Source organism: Marmota marmota, unplaced genomic scaffold, assembly GCF_001458135.2.
Source record: "Marmota marmota marmota unplaced genomic scaffold, marMar, whole genome shotgun sequence".
NCBI classification, from domain to species: domain Eukaryota; kingdom Metazoa; phylum Chordata; class Mammalia; order Rodentia; family Sciuridae; genus Marmota; species Marmota marmota.
In genome coordinates, this window is record NW_025999842.1 from 56,416,889 (window position 1) to 56,435,636 (window position 18,748).

Consider the following 18,748-nt stretch of genomic DNA (forward strand, 5'->3'; position numbering starts at 1 on the left):
TATATATATATATATATATATATTACTGTTAGCAGATATAGGTTCTAAGATTCCATGTTTAGCAAAATCCTGAAAGAATGCTGTATTAGTCATTCAGTCATCAGTGATAAACAGTTCCAAATCAGTATATAGCAAAAGACATTGAATTTGAGCAACAAAACACAGAAGATTTCTAATTGGCCATTTCTACAGGACATAATTTTCACTCGCTGAAATCATGTTGTGTGTTTTGTATGTGTGTGAGAGCAGTGGCTGAGGGAATCGATGGCACCAGGAAAGAGGACTTCCCTGCTCCTTATGCTGCAGCTCTGTGTGCACCAACAGCCATGCATACAGTGCTGCCTGTAAGGGAGTCACAGATGACCTAGTCAGGGAAAACCCCCATCTTACAGAGCCCTGCTCTGGGGTGGTCAAAGCAATTTATTATAGCACTTCGAAAGCAAGACCAGGAAGCACATGGAGCATTTTCCAGTGATTTCACTCCCAGGAGCTTGTTCCCTCATGAGTGGGCCACGCAACTCTTCTTTGGGCTTATTTATACTTTTAGGTTCAATTACATCTCTGATTGGCTTGTTTCCCTTCTACTGATTCCACATTCCTATTGACTGGATTTTCTTAAGTTCCTTGCAAAAAGCAGAAAGTATTGGTTATCTTATTTGTCTCTGTTACCTGTGAAATAAACATACACAAGTTAAAAATAAACATTTTATTTTGTTGTTACTAATGATGAAAAAAAACCAAAAAGCAAGCAACAAAATATAACAAACATTAGTCTACACTGAAAGAAAATATAATTAACGTCTCTTCATGTTTTTAAACTTAATTAATCTAAGTACCCTTTTTCAGATTAAAAAAAGCAAAATATTCCTTAATCCAAAGTGTTATTAGTTTTTCCAATATCACATGCAAACAAAATGATGTAAAAAAATTATTTTACCTTTAGCTCTGAAATGCTATTAAACTTCATTTTCAAATAAAATACTAACACTTCCCTCCACCAATAAAATTCAAATTCAATATTAATATAACATATATTTTAGAATTTTTAAAAAGCATAATTACAAGTAAATTCAAAACTATTGGGTAGTATTTTTTCACTTTTATATCCTCTTTGTCCTTTGTTTCAGTTACAATTGATATCATTGCCCATTGCCTCAATTTAAAACATCAGGAGTTCTTTGAAGATTCAATCAGTTCAATTATGTTCATAAAATACAATAAAAATAATTTGGAGTGTGGAACCCTTTATTATGTATTTAATATATATAGTATAAAAATTAAATCCACCCATTTTCTAATGAACTGATCATGATATGAACAGCTACACTACAAGTTCTGTTCAATTTTGCAAAGTTCAAAGACCATGTGCTATCGAAGCTATCGAATGACTTAATTTCCCCCACGACTTTGTAAATGATTGTAAAAGCTTTATTTGTACAGCTTGCCATGAGGTAATTTGTCCTTTTCTTGGGGCCAATGCAAACGCAAGCTCCATGACTACAATAAAGTAGCAGAACATGGTCATGAATTGGTCATGAACCCAATATGCTTATATATTTTTTTAAGTTTAACAAAAATGTAGAATGCTCAATAAATACTCTAAAAACTAACACATCAAACTCTGGTAATAAAAAGAATAGTAATAACTTATTTTATATTCACTCCTTGGTACTTCCTCATTTTCTTAGTCCTATTAAAATTAAAAGGTATAAAATCTTAACTCATTTAAGATTTCTCCAGATTTGAATGTTATTTATGGCTCAAGGTAGATCCAAATAAAAATGAGAGCCTTACTATATTTTTTTTTCACAGGAAAGATCTATTTAGGTCATTTCCCAACAGTTACCCAGTCTAAACTAAATTGAATATATTTTAAATATTTAAAAGAAATTTCAATTTGGGAAAGCAAACTGAATCAGAAGATTCTTCAATGACTTGAATTTTATAATAATTAGCTAACTAATCATTCATCCATTAAAATTTTTGCTAGAATATTTATTATATGACATACACTCACACAGCTTTAATCACTATATAATTTTATCTATTTTTAGTTCAGTTCTCTGAAATTGTTACCACAAAACACGTGCAGTGTTCCATAATTCTATCTATGTTTGTTATACTTTCATTTCCCCTTTTTACAATAAGCTATAAGACCTTAGAATTTACATATTACAAATTCACATTGTCTATTGAATTGTAAATTAGTCACAAGCTAAAGAAGTCCAAAACAATTAATCTTTATGGATTCTAGAGTAAATTATAAGAGTAACATTCACTCTATGAATGTGCAATGAATGTCTTATAAAGATATCAATGATAAAACCTGGGCTTTCCAATCAAAGCTAACACAGGGAAGAATGTCCCATTTTTATTTTACATATAATAAATTTAATTACATTGAAAGATGCATCCCTTATTGATTAAAAGAATATCATAATAATTCAACATGAATTATAAAAATAATTAGGTAAATAAAGCACTAAAATTTCTTCTAAAGAATACATTTTGTCATGATCAATAACACACAACAGTCCTCTTTGGATCAAAATATAATTAACAAATCAGAGATCTGATTTTTCATCTACTGCACTTTAAAGATAATTTTGTCCTCAAATTCTACCATGAAATATTACTCTATGAATTTTATTGTTACCCAAATGTGAAGTTTCATATTGTATTCTACACATTTCCCAAATATAAGTAAGAGGTAATGCTTTACCAAACAGGATAGGAATGATCCAATTCTGAAGCTATAGATGGGGACATATGTGAAATAGGCAGGCAGGAACACTCCAGAACAAGGCAAGGTCCATGAACAGAGACTTAAGGCTAAAATCTAAAGGGAAAATAACCTCTTTTTAGTGTTGTTCTTATCATGTAATTCCTGCAAGCAAGACCCTTTTAACTAGCATTGGATAAAGATGTCTGCAACTCACATCATTCTCCCCAAAACATGTTTAATTCATTCTCTTCAAGGTCTTTGGTTTAAAAAAAAATAGCTTTTGGTTTAATAATTTGGAAATATATCCACTGTATTTTCAGTTTCATTTCACACTTATAAAACCAAAGGACTAAAAGTAGGATTTAGGACAATTAGTCAACATCTAAAAAATACAAGATATTTATCTAGTTCTGACACACAGTAAGTCCTTAGGTCATAGAAACAAATTTAATCTTGGAGCTCAGATAATTTAGGCCACTTATGTAATCTACTTTAGTTTAGTTTAGCTGTATGTTGGCTTGCCTTGGTTTTCTTTGCTTTTGTCCTAATACATGATGTAAAGGAGAAACTTCATTACTGACAAAGGGCTGGTCTTAGATGTAGGTCAAGTTGTTTAGCAAATGAATTCTCAAATTTATTTTGAAAATCTATCTTTGGCAAGGGAGGTAAGAGAAAGGACAGATCTGAGTAGAGGAATAAGAAAACCTGTTGCACTTGCACTCTCAATCTCTGAATTAATCTTCACACTTCATTTCTTGTCCCCATTTTATACCTTGGTGCTCACTATTGTCTTTTAGAGTATAGGTCATTCTTTTAAAATTTGCTTACCATTCTTCCTTGAGCATTTCTCTTTTTGACTTTTTTTGGCTTATGACAACTAGCTCTCACATTTAAATACAACCAGTCAACTTCACTGAGCATATGCAAACTCCCAGGAATATGTAGAGGTGAAAGAGGTTTTCACATGTTATATGGCATTTAGAAAATATTGCCAAGTAATAATTCAATCAATTGTAGTGAAAATATGAAAATGGGAACTTACATTTTCCTGTTACCAAAAGCAACTTCACTTTAAGAACACAAGTTGATTTCAAAACATTTAACAAATTTGTGCATCACTGGACAGTCAATAGTATTTCTCTCTCCTTTAAACTTGTACCCCTCGGAAAAAAAAGACACAGAGGTAAACTTGTAATGATCATCATTTTTTTTTTAAAAAAGGGAGATATAACAATTTCCAAGTTGATATGATCAAGTAGTGAAATCAAACCTTATATGCCAATATCTGTTTTATCAAAGATCTTATTATCTTATTTTCTCATATGCCTTGGTAAATTAAACAAACAATAAACTCTGCTCTTACTTTTCCACACTGCAAAACTATCATCCAAAGGAAATAAATCAATACTTAAAATATTGTAAAGAAGTAAATCTTTAAATAATTAAATCATTGTTAGATTACCAGTATTCAGGGCATGTATATATTACTAAAAAACTAAAAACATTTTAAAGATTTTCATTTGCTTAGTACTAGTTCAAAATCAATAAGTTCTGTCTAAAATAGCCAATCATGTTAGTAATAATTAAGTGAACAAATTTAAGCTATTGAAATTGCAAATATAGTTTACTATGGTGTTTTTTTACCCCAAACAAATTCACTTCACCCTTATTCAGAATATTTAAATAAGCTAATTGTCTTTTTATAGTAATGATGAATTTTGCATATATAATACCCAAATCACCTTTTTAATATACATTATTGCTTTCAAGAGACCAAAGGATTTTTTCTAAAGTGATTATAGCAATGCTTATAAAACCCACTAAATTTGGTAGCAACTAATCGTATTCTAGTTTGAAGGATAGAAAATGCCAGTTGAAGAGCTATTTTCCAGTGTCCTCTCTAATGAGCACAACTTAATTGCCTCTTACTTTGTTTAGATAACACTTTAGCACTCTTTATTACTTTACTTAAATATGATGCTTGAATTTTTGTCTTTGAGAAAAATGAATAATGTAGACATGATCCAACTTTTCTTTAGTGGTTATTAAAGAATAATAAGAACTCAGCCACTCTAGGTGCCTTCATGAGTTTATTAGGAAGGTGAACGCCCACTGTTACTCCAGCTAGTCCCAGGTTGTGGGGCTGGGCATCACTAAATATTAAGAAATGCTGAAAGGGATGACATGCCAGAGAAACAAACCACTTTACTTCTCTGTCAAAAAATAAATAAATAACCCTAAGCTTTTCCATTTAAAATATGTTCCCTGTCTCTTTTAAAACAATGAGATTCTTGAGGTCAGGCAAGGTGGGTACACTCCTGCAATCCCAGGTATCAGGGAGGCTAGAGTAGGAGGCTTACAAGTTCTTCCAGCCTCTGCAATTTAAGGAGAATCTATTTCCAAAAATAAATAAATAAATAAATAAAAAGAAAAGAAAAGGAAGGCTGGGGATGTACCTCAGTGGCAAAATGCCCCTGGATTCAATTCCTAGCACTAAATAACACATAAATAAATAAAAAAAATTAAAAATTAAAAACCCAATAAACCAGATGATGTTCTTTTCTTTCTGTAAATGAAATTAATTTTTGAAAGGGCTCTCTTTCAGATGTAGTTCTGTGAAAATCATCAGTTGTGCAAATTTTTATAACCAGAATTTGAAAAACTAAAGGACATATTACTTCTGAGAGTTGAGGTTAAAAAAATAGTTTTCATTAATATGATTATTTGAACTTTATTTTTTTTAATTTAGTTCAATATTGAAATTTGTTTTACTTTTTAATAATAAATCTCTGGATCAGATTTTAGTTCTGTTAAACAACAGCTGTGTAACGATGTTTAAGTTTGTGACTTGAGTCTCAGTTTTATGATCTGTAATGAGGAGATTCAAAATACTTCTTACTTCATAGAGGATGTTAGAAGAATAAAACACAACTATCCAAAACAACAACAACAATAACAACAACAACAAAATTCGAGCAGTGACCCATACCTAGTCAATACTAGGGTACTTGAGAGATAATCACTCATAGAACACACTACATACTATTTCACAGTTTAGAAATTAAGCTATTTCATTCATAGTTTAGATTTTTAAATGTATTCTGTGTTGGCGAAAGGTGTGGTGAACTGCTGTACAAACAACATCTTTTTAACTCGTGTTAAAATAATAAAAGGATCTATCTTTAAGCTCAGGTTTTATTTGCCATGTAATAAAAGCAGAAAGTAAATGTCACCACTCAGCTGGGGTGGCCAACAAGGGGAAGAGAGTGCAAGAGAGCAAAGGAGCCAAACAGGTGTAGAGGCCCCTGCCAACACACTGTGCGCCAGGCTGGCCATTACTTGGAAGCTGAAAGCCCCCAACATGTTATTTAAAGAGCATTTTTAACATGTGCCTAACCAGTATATTTCCTAAGCATTTTGATTTGCAGCAAAGTCCACTTTCAAAAGCCTGGAGAAAAAAAGAGCTAGAAATGATCCTTTACTAAAACTAAAAATAGCAACTAATAAAATATTAACAAAGACAGATTTATACAAAATGCAAATAGCAATCTCTTAGTAACACAGGAAGCTTTCCATGAAGTGGCCAAACAGAAAAGGAAAGAAATCTATAAAGATCAGTAGTAGGTACACCTTGGATTCTCCATATCAACTGTTATTTAATTAACAGAATTATTCCTTTTACAAAGTAAAAATTCACAACATGACAAGTTTATGCAGACACTTTACCAACAAACCGAGAGTCAAATATCTTTAAAAGAGTTATTTTCCTTATTTTCACAACAAATATTGGAACTTGAGTATTTTAAAAGTTTCTATCACTTAAGTTAAATGAGTACATAACCTGAATAGAATAGAAAAATTAATCACTTTTTGTATGTGTCTCTTATGAATGAGATCTTTATTTAAATGATCTTCCTTCCTTCTAACCCCATACATTACTTCTTTTAACCAGATTTTATAGCTAAATAACCTGAGGCTCAGAGTAATTAAGAAATTGGTCTCACAGTATGCTATCAAATAAAATACTTTGTATTAGAACAAAATATTTGTCTCATTTCAATTTATATTAATTCCAATATGCCTGCTTATGTTTTACTAAGTAAATGTACTTAGTATATGAAAGCAGACTACAAATCTTTGCAAATATCTGATGGTGATATTGAGCAATTTTTCTACATCATTGTAAAAAAGATGAAATTATTTTATTCATATTTTCTGTGGAATATTTCTTTTCTACTTCATGAAATATTTTCTTGTGTTTTATTTATATAGTAATTTGCTCAGCATGTATTACAAAAGGACCAAAAAGAAGAAAATAATGATGGGAAATTTAAAAACCATCCATGGTGTCCACTTTATGTTTTAAAAACAGATTCTATAATATTTTGAAATCTGATTTTTAAAATTTAACATTATGCCTTGAACATTTTTCTCTATTACTCTAAATGAGTAGTATTTACATTTTAATGATAGAAGTCTTTGCACAAACACATCAGAAGTGGAATTGGAATAGATCCTACATTAAAGAGCCCAGTTTTGGTGAAGAGAGTGAGAGGAGGAGGGACAGCACCTGAGCTCACTGCCAGACCACCTCAAACTCCCCAGAAGCACTGTGGAATCAGGCTTCCTTGGGGAATGATTTGAAAACTCTTCTGTATCACATCATTTGATAATGGATTATAATCCCATCTAATTGAATATCCCCTAAATCATTTAAATTGCACAATTTTAATTTGGGTAATTCAGAATAACAAAAATAGTAATTATCATCATTGACCAGAGAAATAATAACTAATGCTTACTAATCATTTTCAGGATGATCACAAATAATAAAAGCCTCACCAGGCATTATTATTATCTCCATTTCTTATATGAAGAAGCTGTGGTATAGAAAGATATCTTTACTTGCTCAACATCACACATAGAATAAATAATGAAGTTAGAATTAGGAAAAAATAATACATAAAAGATCAATAAATGTTTTTGTAGCTAAAATCAATTTACCTATCTTTTTTGTGTCTTAAGATAAATATTTAGAAATGAAAATATTTATCAGTATATGAGAATACTGATTTCCCATGTTCACTTTTGCATTATTATAACAATATTTTAGTTCCATAAATGAATATGGTGCATTATTATTGTTTTATGAAATCATTAAGACATAATTGAATATGCTTAAAAAAGCAAACATTAAATGAAAGCACGCCATATAAAAGAACTTATGTTGATTTCTACAATGCATTATATCATTAACCTTTGTAAAAACATTTGTGGAAATGGATGTTCAATGAAACAAAGTAATTAAATCAGCTCGCTTATCTTGTAAATGTCAAACCTGGAACTCATTCTCATGGCTCTTCATCTATGAATCCCATGAACTGAACCATTATGCTTCCTGAAATTTTTAATGGCTAACTTTTTTTTAAACAATGAATATTTTTTCTGTTATTCTCCAATTATATTTTAACTCTTATGATTTACTAATTTGTGTTTCTTGACTAAGTTTGAATGCTTACTGATTGATTGTTAATACTGCTTATGTATAAAAATTAAGATAAAGGACATATATCTTGAATATTTTTCTCTATTACTCTAAATGAGTAGTATTTACATTTTAATGTTAGAAGTCTTTGCACAAACACATCATCTCCTCTTCCCTATGTAGAATTCATCTAAAAACATATTTTGCATAAATAAATAATTTAAAAATAAATAGTTGTTCCTTATACATTCATAGAGTATATCATCTTATCTTTCTTCGTTTATAGTTTTGTCTATTCTAGCACCAGCAATATTATCTGCTATATTTTATATTAAAGAAAGTTAAAATTATTTAATAACTTGTTTTAAAATGTTTTGGTTTACTCTTTCATTTTATCATTTCAGCTGAAGTTTAGAGTCAATTGGTCAAATTACAAGAAATTTCAATTTTAATTTTTTATAAGAGCTTAAAATCATGCATATAGTCAGGTTCACCCTGAGACTCATACATGCCTTGAATTTGATTTCAGCTCATTATCTCCTCTTCCCTTTCCTTTTACCTCCCTGTCCTCCCTCCCTTCTCCTTCCTCTACTAGACTTCCTTTTACTCATCTATTAATTCATTGGTTCTTTCTATGAATTCATAAAGGTGAGGGATCAGGGAAAGACAAATCAAACTATATTAAGATTTCATCTCACTCCAGTAAAAGTGGAAATGACCAATAATACAAACAATATTAAATTCTGGTGGGCTTGTTGGAAAAAAAGTGTCTCAGCTGTCCTACTCCTTGGGATTTTCACAAAAGCTCTCAAATTGGTATGCTGCAGTAATAGACACACCTCATTGTTTATAGCAGCATGATTCACAAAAGCTAAATTATGGAATCAACCCAGATTCCTCTCAGTAATTGAATGGATTAATAAATTCTAATATGTGTGTGTGTGTATATATATACATACATATATGCATATAAAACACACTCACATACACACACACATATTTCTCTTTTGGAAGGTTTTTAATTGCTGTTTCATTGAATTACTTGATGTTGGTCTGTTTAGGTTTTCTATAGCTTCCAGATTCAATTTGGTTCAGTCATAAGTGTCTAAACATTTGTAAATATCTTCCAGATTTTTCAGTTTATTGGAGTATAAATTTTCAAAATAGGTTCTGATAATCCTCTAGATTTCAGAAGGGTCTGTGGTGATATCTCCTTGTTCATCTCTGATCTTGTTCATTTGGGTCTTCTTGCTTTTTCTTTTAGTTAGTTTGACTAAGGATTTATCAATTTTGTATATTTTTTCAAAGAATAAACTCTTCATTGCACTGGTCCTGTGTATTATTTTCTTATTCTCAATTTCATTGATTTTGGCTGTGATCTTAATTACTTCCTGTCTTCTACTAGTTTTGAATTTAGCTTATTCCCCTTTTTTTAAGGTCTTGTTGTGTAGCATGAGCTTATTTATTTTTTGGGGGGGTATCTAATTTTTTAATGTAAGCACTCAATGTTATAAATTTTTCTCTCAGAAGTACTTCATTCTGTCCCAGAGATTTTGGTATGTGGTATCTCTGTTCTCATTCATTTCTAAGCATTTCCTGATTTTTATTCTCATTTCTTCTTTGCTGCATTCTTCAAACAAGGAAGTGTTGTTTAATCTCTCTGTGTTATGTGGTTTCTGTTGTTTTTCTTGCTTTTGATTTATATTTGTATTCAATTATGATCTGGTAGGATACAAGAGATCATATATATTTGTAATTGCTAGGAGTTTCTTTGTGGCCTACAATATGATCTGTTTTGGAAGAAGTTCCATGCACAGCTGAGAAGAAAGCAAATTTAGCTGCTTTGGGGTAGAATATTCTGTAGATGCCTGTTAGGTTCATTTGATTTATGATGTTATCCAAGTTGGAGATATCTTTACTAATTTTATGTTTTGATGGCCTGTCTATTGATGATAAGGGTGTATTGAAATCAACTAGTATTATTATGCTGGGCTCTATGTGGGACTTAATGTTAGACAGTACTTTTTAAAGATGCAATTGGGTGCTGTAATGGTGTAGATGTGGTGTCCCACAAAAGCTCACATGTGACACAATGAAAGAAGATTTGGAGGAGAAATGATTGGGATATAGCCTTAACCTAATCAGTGAATTAACTGAGTAACTAGAGGCAGGTGTTATGTGACTGGATGAAGTGGCTCATTGCAAACATCGCTATGGAGTATATATTTTGTACCTGGGAAGTGGAAATCTCTCTACTTCCTGATCACTATGTGAGCTCCTCCCCTCTGCCACACACTTCTGTCATGATATCCTGTCTGACCTCGAGCCCTGAGAAGTGGAACCGACCTTCTACAGACTAAGACCTCTGAAACTGTAAGCATCCAAATAAACTTTTCCTCCTCTACAATTGTTCTGGTCACATCTTTTAGGCACAGCAGTGCATAAACTGACTAAAACAGGTGCATTGATATTTGAGTCATATATATTTACTATCATTATACTTTCTTGTTGGATTGTTTCCTTTACTAGAATGTAGTGGCCTTCTTTGTCTCTTCTGATTAATTTTTGCTTGAAATCTACTTTGTCAGATATGAGAATAGCTACTCCTGCTTGTTTTTTGTGGTCCATATGCATGAAATATTTTTGCCATCAGAGATCTTTACTCTAGCCTGTGGATGTCTTTGACTATAAGCTGAGTCTCTTGTAAACAGTATGTAGTTTGATTTTGTTTTATGATCAATTCTGCTGCTTTGTGTCTTTTAATTGTGGAGTAGAGAGCATTAACATTTTGCATTTGTATGGATATGTTTGTGTTTTCCTGTAATTTTGTTTTTTGCTATATTTTATCTTTTCTTGATTCTGATTTAGTGGGTTATTCTATTGAACTTTCTCTGTTTGGAAGCTTTGGGAATTGTTTTGTAGTTCCACTGTGTGCAATTTATCTTTGTGTGTTCTTTGTAGTGCTGGCTTGGTGTTCACGAATTCTTTTAGTTTATTCTCATCATGGAAAGTTTTTATTTCCACCTCAAAATGGAAACTGAGTTTTTCTGAGTATAGCAAACTTGGCTGGCAATTGTTTTCTTTAAGAGTTGAAAATATCTAATTCCAGGACATCCTTGATTTTAGGGTCTAAACTGAGAAATTAGAAGTGAGCCCTATTGTTTTGCTTTGAAATGTGACCTGATATTTTTCTCTTGAAGCTTTTAATATTCTTTCCTTATTTTCTTTGTTAGATATTTTGATTACCATATGTCATGGTGAATTTCTCATTTGAATAGGTCTATTTGGGGCCCCACAAGGCCCCATGTGGTTGTTAATCTCATTTTGGATATGGGACAAATTTTCTGTAACTACCTCATTGAAAATTTTCAGTATGACTTTAAATTTTCAGTATGACTTTAGTTAGTATCTCCATGTTCCTTTCTAGCCAAAAGACACTCAGGTTTGGACTTTTAATGTTGTCCCAGATTTCTTCTATATTATGGTCAGGTTCTATATATATATTTTTTTCCATTTATGGATTAATGTCTCTCTGGACTTTCATCCATTTACTATCAATCAGTGGATTCTTTGTTAGGGATTGTGAATTTTGCGGGGAGATTGGTGTGCCTATTTCAGAGGTCTTAGAGTTGCACATCAATTGAAGAGAATTACTTTCTTTTTTTATGCATGTCATTTTGTGTGTCATCTTATTTGTTCTGGGACTTCTTTTTGTATTCAATTTAGGAAAAGTTGCCAAGGAGTGGGACCTGAGGTCTCTCTGTGGTTGTTCCTCCTTGGGTCCTTGTTGTTGGTTTAGAGTTTTTATCTTATCATTTCTTTGAGTTGGAATAATTTCAGTGCTCAGGTGAAGTAGAATGTATGAAAAGTGAGAGTCATTGTTGCCTGGTTGAGATGTGAGTATTTCTCAGCTGCAGAATCTCTTCTCTATAATCTTGAAGCATGCCAATTTCTTTTAAGCCCCTCTTAGAGGGAGGAGGGATCTAGGAGTGGCACTAATGCTAGCAACAAGTGTACAATTTTATGTTAAATATCTGCTGTCTACTTTAATGTCTGTTATATTATTTGCCAACTATGCTGGGGTCAGCATTTAACAATGATACCAAGAAAAAACAACAACAAGAACAAACAACCATGAACTACATCAGGAATTCAATAGCAGGTTTCTACTATGTTGTCTAGTATATCAATAATTACCCAAATTTGAGTGAGGTGAGGATCACATAGTCTAATTATTAGTTTTGGGTTTTGTCTCTTCTAGTCTTTGTATAAAAGTATAGCTGAAGATGAAGTGTCATTGATTTATGTGTGGAGAAAGGTGCATTGTCTTTTGGTTGGATTTCATTCAGCAGCACAGTATCTAATCTATGAACTTTTAGTTTCCCTATAGGCTCCCAGCACCTTACAGAATAGGGCAAATAAACAATAGTAATTAATGTTGCAAACAATACACAGTATTAAAACAAATACCCAGTTCCTACTATGAAGTTTTCAACATTAATTACCACCAAAAAACCCCAGGAATGGTGGCTTCACCAATTTTTAGCAGTAAAAACAATAACCATAAAAAAGACCTGATTTTAAAGCAAAAAACATGTATCAACTATATTATCCACAGCACTAATAAGTGCTTATTAAGTGCTAATAAATAGTTGTGATGGGGGCAGGAGTTATGTAAGCCAACTAGTTCTGAAGAGTGGTAAAAACAATTAGGGGGCAATAAAATGTGTTAGAAAGATAGAAAAAAGTTTACAACTTCTGAAAGTGAATGGAGGGAGTGTAGGAGACATGTAGTAGTTGATGTTTATATGAAGAAAGGAAAAATAGAAAAAGTAAACATTGCAAGAGAAAGAACAATAGAATTTGGCCATTAGTAGAAGAGAAAAGAGAAAAAGACACATGAGAAATAAATGAAAATTATACAAAGCCAAATTAAAGTATAAAATTCAAAACCCCAAATCCTCAAAAGATAAGGCAAGAAAAATATAATTACATTAAAAAATTCTGAAAATGAGAGAAATAGAAACAAATAAGTATATGCATACATGTCCTGAACGAATAGGCACAGCAAGAATTCAAACACATACATACACAAACACATACACACATGGGCAAAACAACAGTAACAATAACAAAAACATCTTAATGAAGAATTAAAGAACCATTTACACTGAGTTGTTCAAAGTAGCTGACCAGATTTGGTGATAACTCTCCATGTCCAACTTTCTTTATTTCCAGATCTTCTTGATTTATATACTGATAGAGCAAAGAGTGGGTTTTGACCCCTTCCTGTTTTTGTGTTGCTCTCTGAGCTGTCAATAGAAGCAGCATCATATTAAAGCTGTTTAATATGATTCAGTTTCCCTTCACCCATATTAGGTAGATGGGTTAGGAAGTACTGTCAATTGTTTTTTGTCTATTCAGACCATTTTGATGCACTCCCATGGTAGAACTTATGCAAAGTTCTGGGAGGGGAGTTCCAACATATGGGGTTCAGGTCTAATCAGGTATCTTTGTTGACTGCTACTTGTTTGGGGGGATTAGATTGACCTGTCCCTATGGTAGTCAATGTGATGTGGGTCTGGATCTCAGGATCCTCCAAGAATTCCAGTCATGGTGCAGATTGGCTGATTCTCCCTACACTGCTGTCCCAGAACATATCCTTCTCAGACTTAGTCCCTGAGTATACTCACCCCTGTCTACTCAGACTCCTGGCCTGCTTCAGCTGGTCACATGAACTGCCAAATTCAAAGTAGCAAGTTGGTCTCTTCTTTACACTTCCAATTGGAATCCCCCTGAGTACAGTTCACTCAGCACCTTTTTTCACTCACATTCCTCCATGCACACCCTAAGTCACACCTTAGGCACCTGCCCAGATATTGTGGCAATGTTTGCTTTGATCTCAGAGCCATTACTCCAGTGTGCTCACCCCAAGATAGCTCCACCTCAGCTCTCTGTGGCAAGTTGAGATACAGAGTACACATTTCAAGCACCAGTACACAGCACAGCCTCTGGATCGACTAAGTTGAGGCAGCATTCTTTATCTCAGTGTTTTCTGTACAAATATGTGCTCTCTCTTTTCCTCTGTGGTGAATTGACACTGTCACTTTGGGCACCAGTGCAGCAATCACGTCTGCTGTAGTCTTTCTCCTTTGCTTATTGCATCCAAATTTCTGTGTCCCAAAGCCATTGTGAAAGTACAATATTAAATTTTAGTGAAATCCCTCTTTCACCCATCTCACTGAGAAGTTGTGTGCACCTGCTACCTTGGACATGGGCTATGGTATGGCTTGGAATGCAGCTTCCCTTGATTATATCATCTCTCATCTATCTCTTAGTTTTGTTCTGCATTTAATTTTGTTAAGAAATTTAAAATACATTTGTTCCCTCATGTGAATTCTATAAACTTTAATTTTTGTTTGCTTTTATCTCTCAGTAATATACATTTACCTATGTATTGTCATTTTTTATGCATTCAATGAAATTTTAGACTTGTACATTTTTTCTTCTTTTCAACAAATCACCTTATGCCTCTTCTTTTTTTTTTCCTCTCAGTCCCTTCCTTTCATCATTCCTTTCTCCCTGATGTTTTCTTCTCTTTATTTCTTATTCAGTTTTCTATGGATATTCTTAAAGACTACAATTGTATTTACTATAATACAACACTTTTGTTTTTTGTCTTATTAAATTGACTGGTGCCGTATACTACATATGTTTATCATGGAACTTACTTCTTCCATCATTCTAAATAAAAAAACTCATCAACTTCATTTGGGTGCTCCATTGTGGGAAAACTGTATATTTTTCTTAAGGAATGGCATATCATTCCCACAATTAAATACTATTGGTTTTTGGATTTTCTGATCCTATCTTTCTTATAGTTATGACAAAAAAATAACATTCTTTCTCTTTTTAAATATAAGAAGAGATAGCAGGTAGTTAACTAACAGAAAAAGAAGTTAAATGATTGACAAATATTTGGGTAGTTATAGTAGTAGCAAAATACTTTTTCGTGCAAAATTCAAAACAGTTAATTTCTAGATCTTAAGTTTTGAGTTTTAGACATTACTAACTTCCATTGCCATTTATCACTCTCACATGAATCAATTAAAATAAATAAATGCTTGCAGAAAGTTCCAAGAGTTTCTGTGGTTTCCTTTCCAAAAAGTGTTTAAAAATCCAGTGCTAGACAAACAGTAAATGTTAGTGATGATATTAAGCATTTTTTATTATTTTTATATTGACTTCAAATTATTTCACAACTTAATTTATTATTTTGTGATCCTAAATTTTGATTTGATTTTTTTGGGGGGGGCAGCAATTTGAACCCCAAAAAACTCTGCCACTAAGCTACAACCCTAGATCTTTTATTTTTATTTATTTATTTTTTAAAAAAATTTGAGATAGGGTCTAACTAATTTTCTTAGGGTCTCACTAATTTACCCAGGTTGGTCTTGAACTTGTGATCCTCCTACCTAACTTTTGATTTCACACTGCACATGTTTTATTATATTAGAGTTTTATTTTATTACTAACTATATACTGAAGATTTATTGGAAGCTATATGGCAACTAAAAGTATTCTCATATTTGAGTTACACATATGATGCACTGAATCATTATGGAAATCTTGAAATAAATTTTATTTGGTTCTAGGGTGTCATTCTTTAATTACTGAAAATAATTTGACACTTCTTTGTTTAAGATCATTGAATTCATTAATTTGTAAATTTGACCTCTGAGTTATTTTGGTAATATCAGTTGGATTTGGCCAAACACATTCCCACATTGGACCATGGGGAGTGAAGGAATGTTAATTCCTGGAAAGACAGGAAAAAGCTTTACATTCTATTTGGAGAAATTTTCTGGACTTTTGCACATGGAGGAGAAACTCGATGCAAAATGGTTTGACAGAAATGAGGAGAGAACATGAGAGTTTAAGAATGTTGTTGTGACAGGGCTGGGGATGTGGCTCAAGCGGTACCGCGCTTGCCTGGCATGCGTGCGGCCCGGGTTCCATCCTCAGCACCACATACAAAGATGTTGTGTCTGCCGAAAACTAAAAAATAAATATTAAAAAAATTCTCTCTCTCTCTCTCTAAAAAAAAAAAAAAAAATGCTGTGACAGCTAGAATTTATGGGTCTGTGTGCCTAGAGTGGGCAACTATACAGAGAAATTTTGAGTCTGCTTCTGAGTCTCCTTGAATCTCTTGCCAACTATTGTATATATAGTAAAACAATGCAAATTTTGGCAAGAAACAACTACTAAAGATCTGTGATCCAAATAGTTGTTAGAGATATCATGTGGCCAAGAGATACTTAAATGTCAGCAGCCAAAATAGGGTGGTATTGTTGAACAGTCAGGCATCCAGTAAATGATCTAGCAGGAAATTTTTTCTAGGGCTCAAATAATCCTATAGTAATAGCTACTCTGGAATTATAAGAAAAATTAAAAATAATCCTCAGAAAGATCAAATTTATTAAGTTACTTAACCGCCTAAATAAATAAACTTCTCCATCATTGAATTGGAGAACTAAATTCATGTAAAACTTTACATTCTATATAAAGCACCAAATACCTAGATGTGTGATGAAACAGGAAAATATGACAAATAAATTGAAGACATGCAGGAGATAACGGAAAAGGAGACAATAACTATTAAACACTGCAATTAAAATAAATCAACAGAGCTGGAAAACATCCAATCCTTGATTTTAAGATTTACTGTGTAGTAACAATAGTCAATATAGTGGTATTGATATGAGAATAGATACATAGATCATTGCAACAAAGTATGCCAATAAATAATAATTAATTGATGTTTAAAAATCTATTTTACTTTTTTATGGTAAGAACACTTGACATTAGACATACCTGTTAAATTTTTAAATTTATTTTTTATTATTAGTTGTTCAAAACATTACATAGCTCTTGACATATCATATTTCATACATTTGATTCAAGCAGATTATGAACTCCCATTTTTACCCCGTATACATATTGCAGATTCACATCGGTTACACATCCACTTTTTTACATACTGCCATACTAGTGTCTGTTGTATTCTGCTGCCTTTCCTATCCTCTACTATCACCCCCTCTCCTCCCCTCCCCTCCCCTCCCATCTTCTCTCTCTACCCCATCTACTGTAATTCATTTCTCTCTCTTGTTTTTTTCCCCTTTCCCCTCACTTCCTCTTATATGTAATTTTGTATAACCCTGAGGGTCTCCTTCCTTTACCATGCAATTTCCCTTCTCTCTCTCTCTTTCCCTCCCCCGTCTCGTCCCTGTTTAATGGTGATCTTCTTCTCATTCTCTTCCTCTCTGCTCTGTTCTTAGTTGCTCTCCTTATATCAAAGATGACATTTGGCATTTGTTCTTTAGGGATTGGCTAGCTTCACTTAGCATATGAATTTTTAACTGAATTATATATTATTGTTGATTATAGGCACAGTGTTGTACAGAGATTTCTAGAGCTTAGTTTTCTTGCTTAACGGGGTCTTTGTACCCATTGATTAGTTACTCATTTCCTGCTTCCCTCCAGTCCCTGGAAAACACCATTTTATCATTAGAATCTATGAATATGAATCTTTTAGATACTTTATGTAAGTGTAATCATGAAATATTTATTTTTCAGTGACTACCCTAGTTCACTTAATATAATGGCCTCAGTGTTCATCCATGCTGTTTTCTATTGCTTATTTTCCATTCTTTTCAGTCTGCAGAGCATTCCATCTCATGTATATATCACATTTTCTTTACATTCATCTCTTGATGGACTTTTAGACTGTTTCTACATTTTGGCTGTTGTAAATATTGCTTTAACAAACATGGGAGTGCTAATATCTCTTTTGGATCCTAATTTCAGAATTGAAATTTCTGGATCGCATTGTAGGTGTATTTTTTAATATTTTGAGAGAATTTCATAATGCCTTCTACAACAGATACATGATTTTGTATTCTCACTATCTCTGTGTAAGGGGTCCAAAATCTGTACATTTTCTCTCACACTTGTCTTCTTTTTTTTTTTAATTTTATAATATCCATTCTAATAGATGTGAACTGACATATACAGAGTGAAAAGGCAAATTACAATGTAAGAAAAAAAGTTTGTAAGCCATATATCTAATAAGCTTTTGATCTCTAATATATGTTAATGGTAGAGATTACCATAGGCTAAAATATTTGTGAATATTAAGCAAGCTGTACAAACTTAAAATAGGTTCATTTGTTTGTCAATAGATTATGCTTTGATAAATTATTTAACATAAATTAGAAAAATTTCAATCATGCTAAGAAAAAGGTGTATGTAAGAAAGAAATTATTTGTTTCTTGAAAGTGTAAAGCAATATCTGAGAAAATATATGGGCTTATGCAAGCTTGTTAATGAAGTTCTATTTTATATTATTAAAATTTCTCTAGTAGCTATCATTTACCCCTTTATGCATATTTTATAAAATCATATTATCTAAATAATCATCTGTTTCTCTATGAAGTTTTTGTTTATTTTACATAATTAATAAAAAACTGTCTCAATCT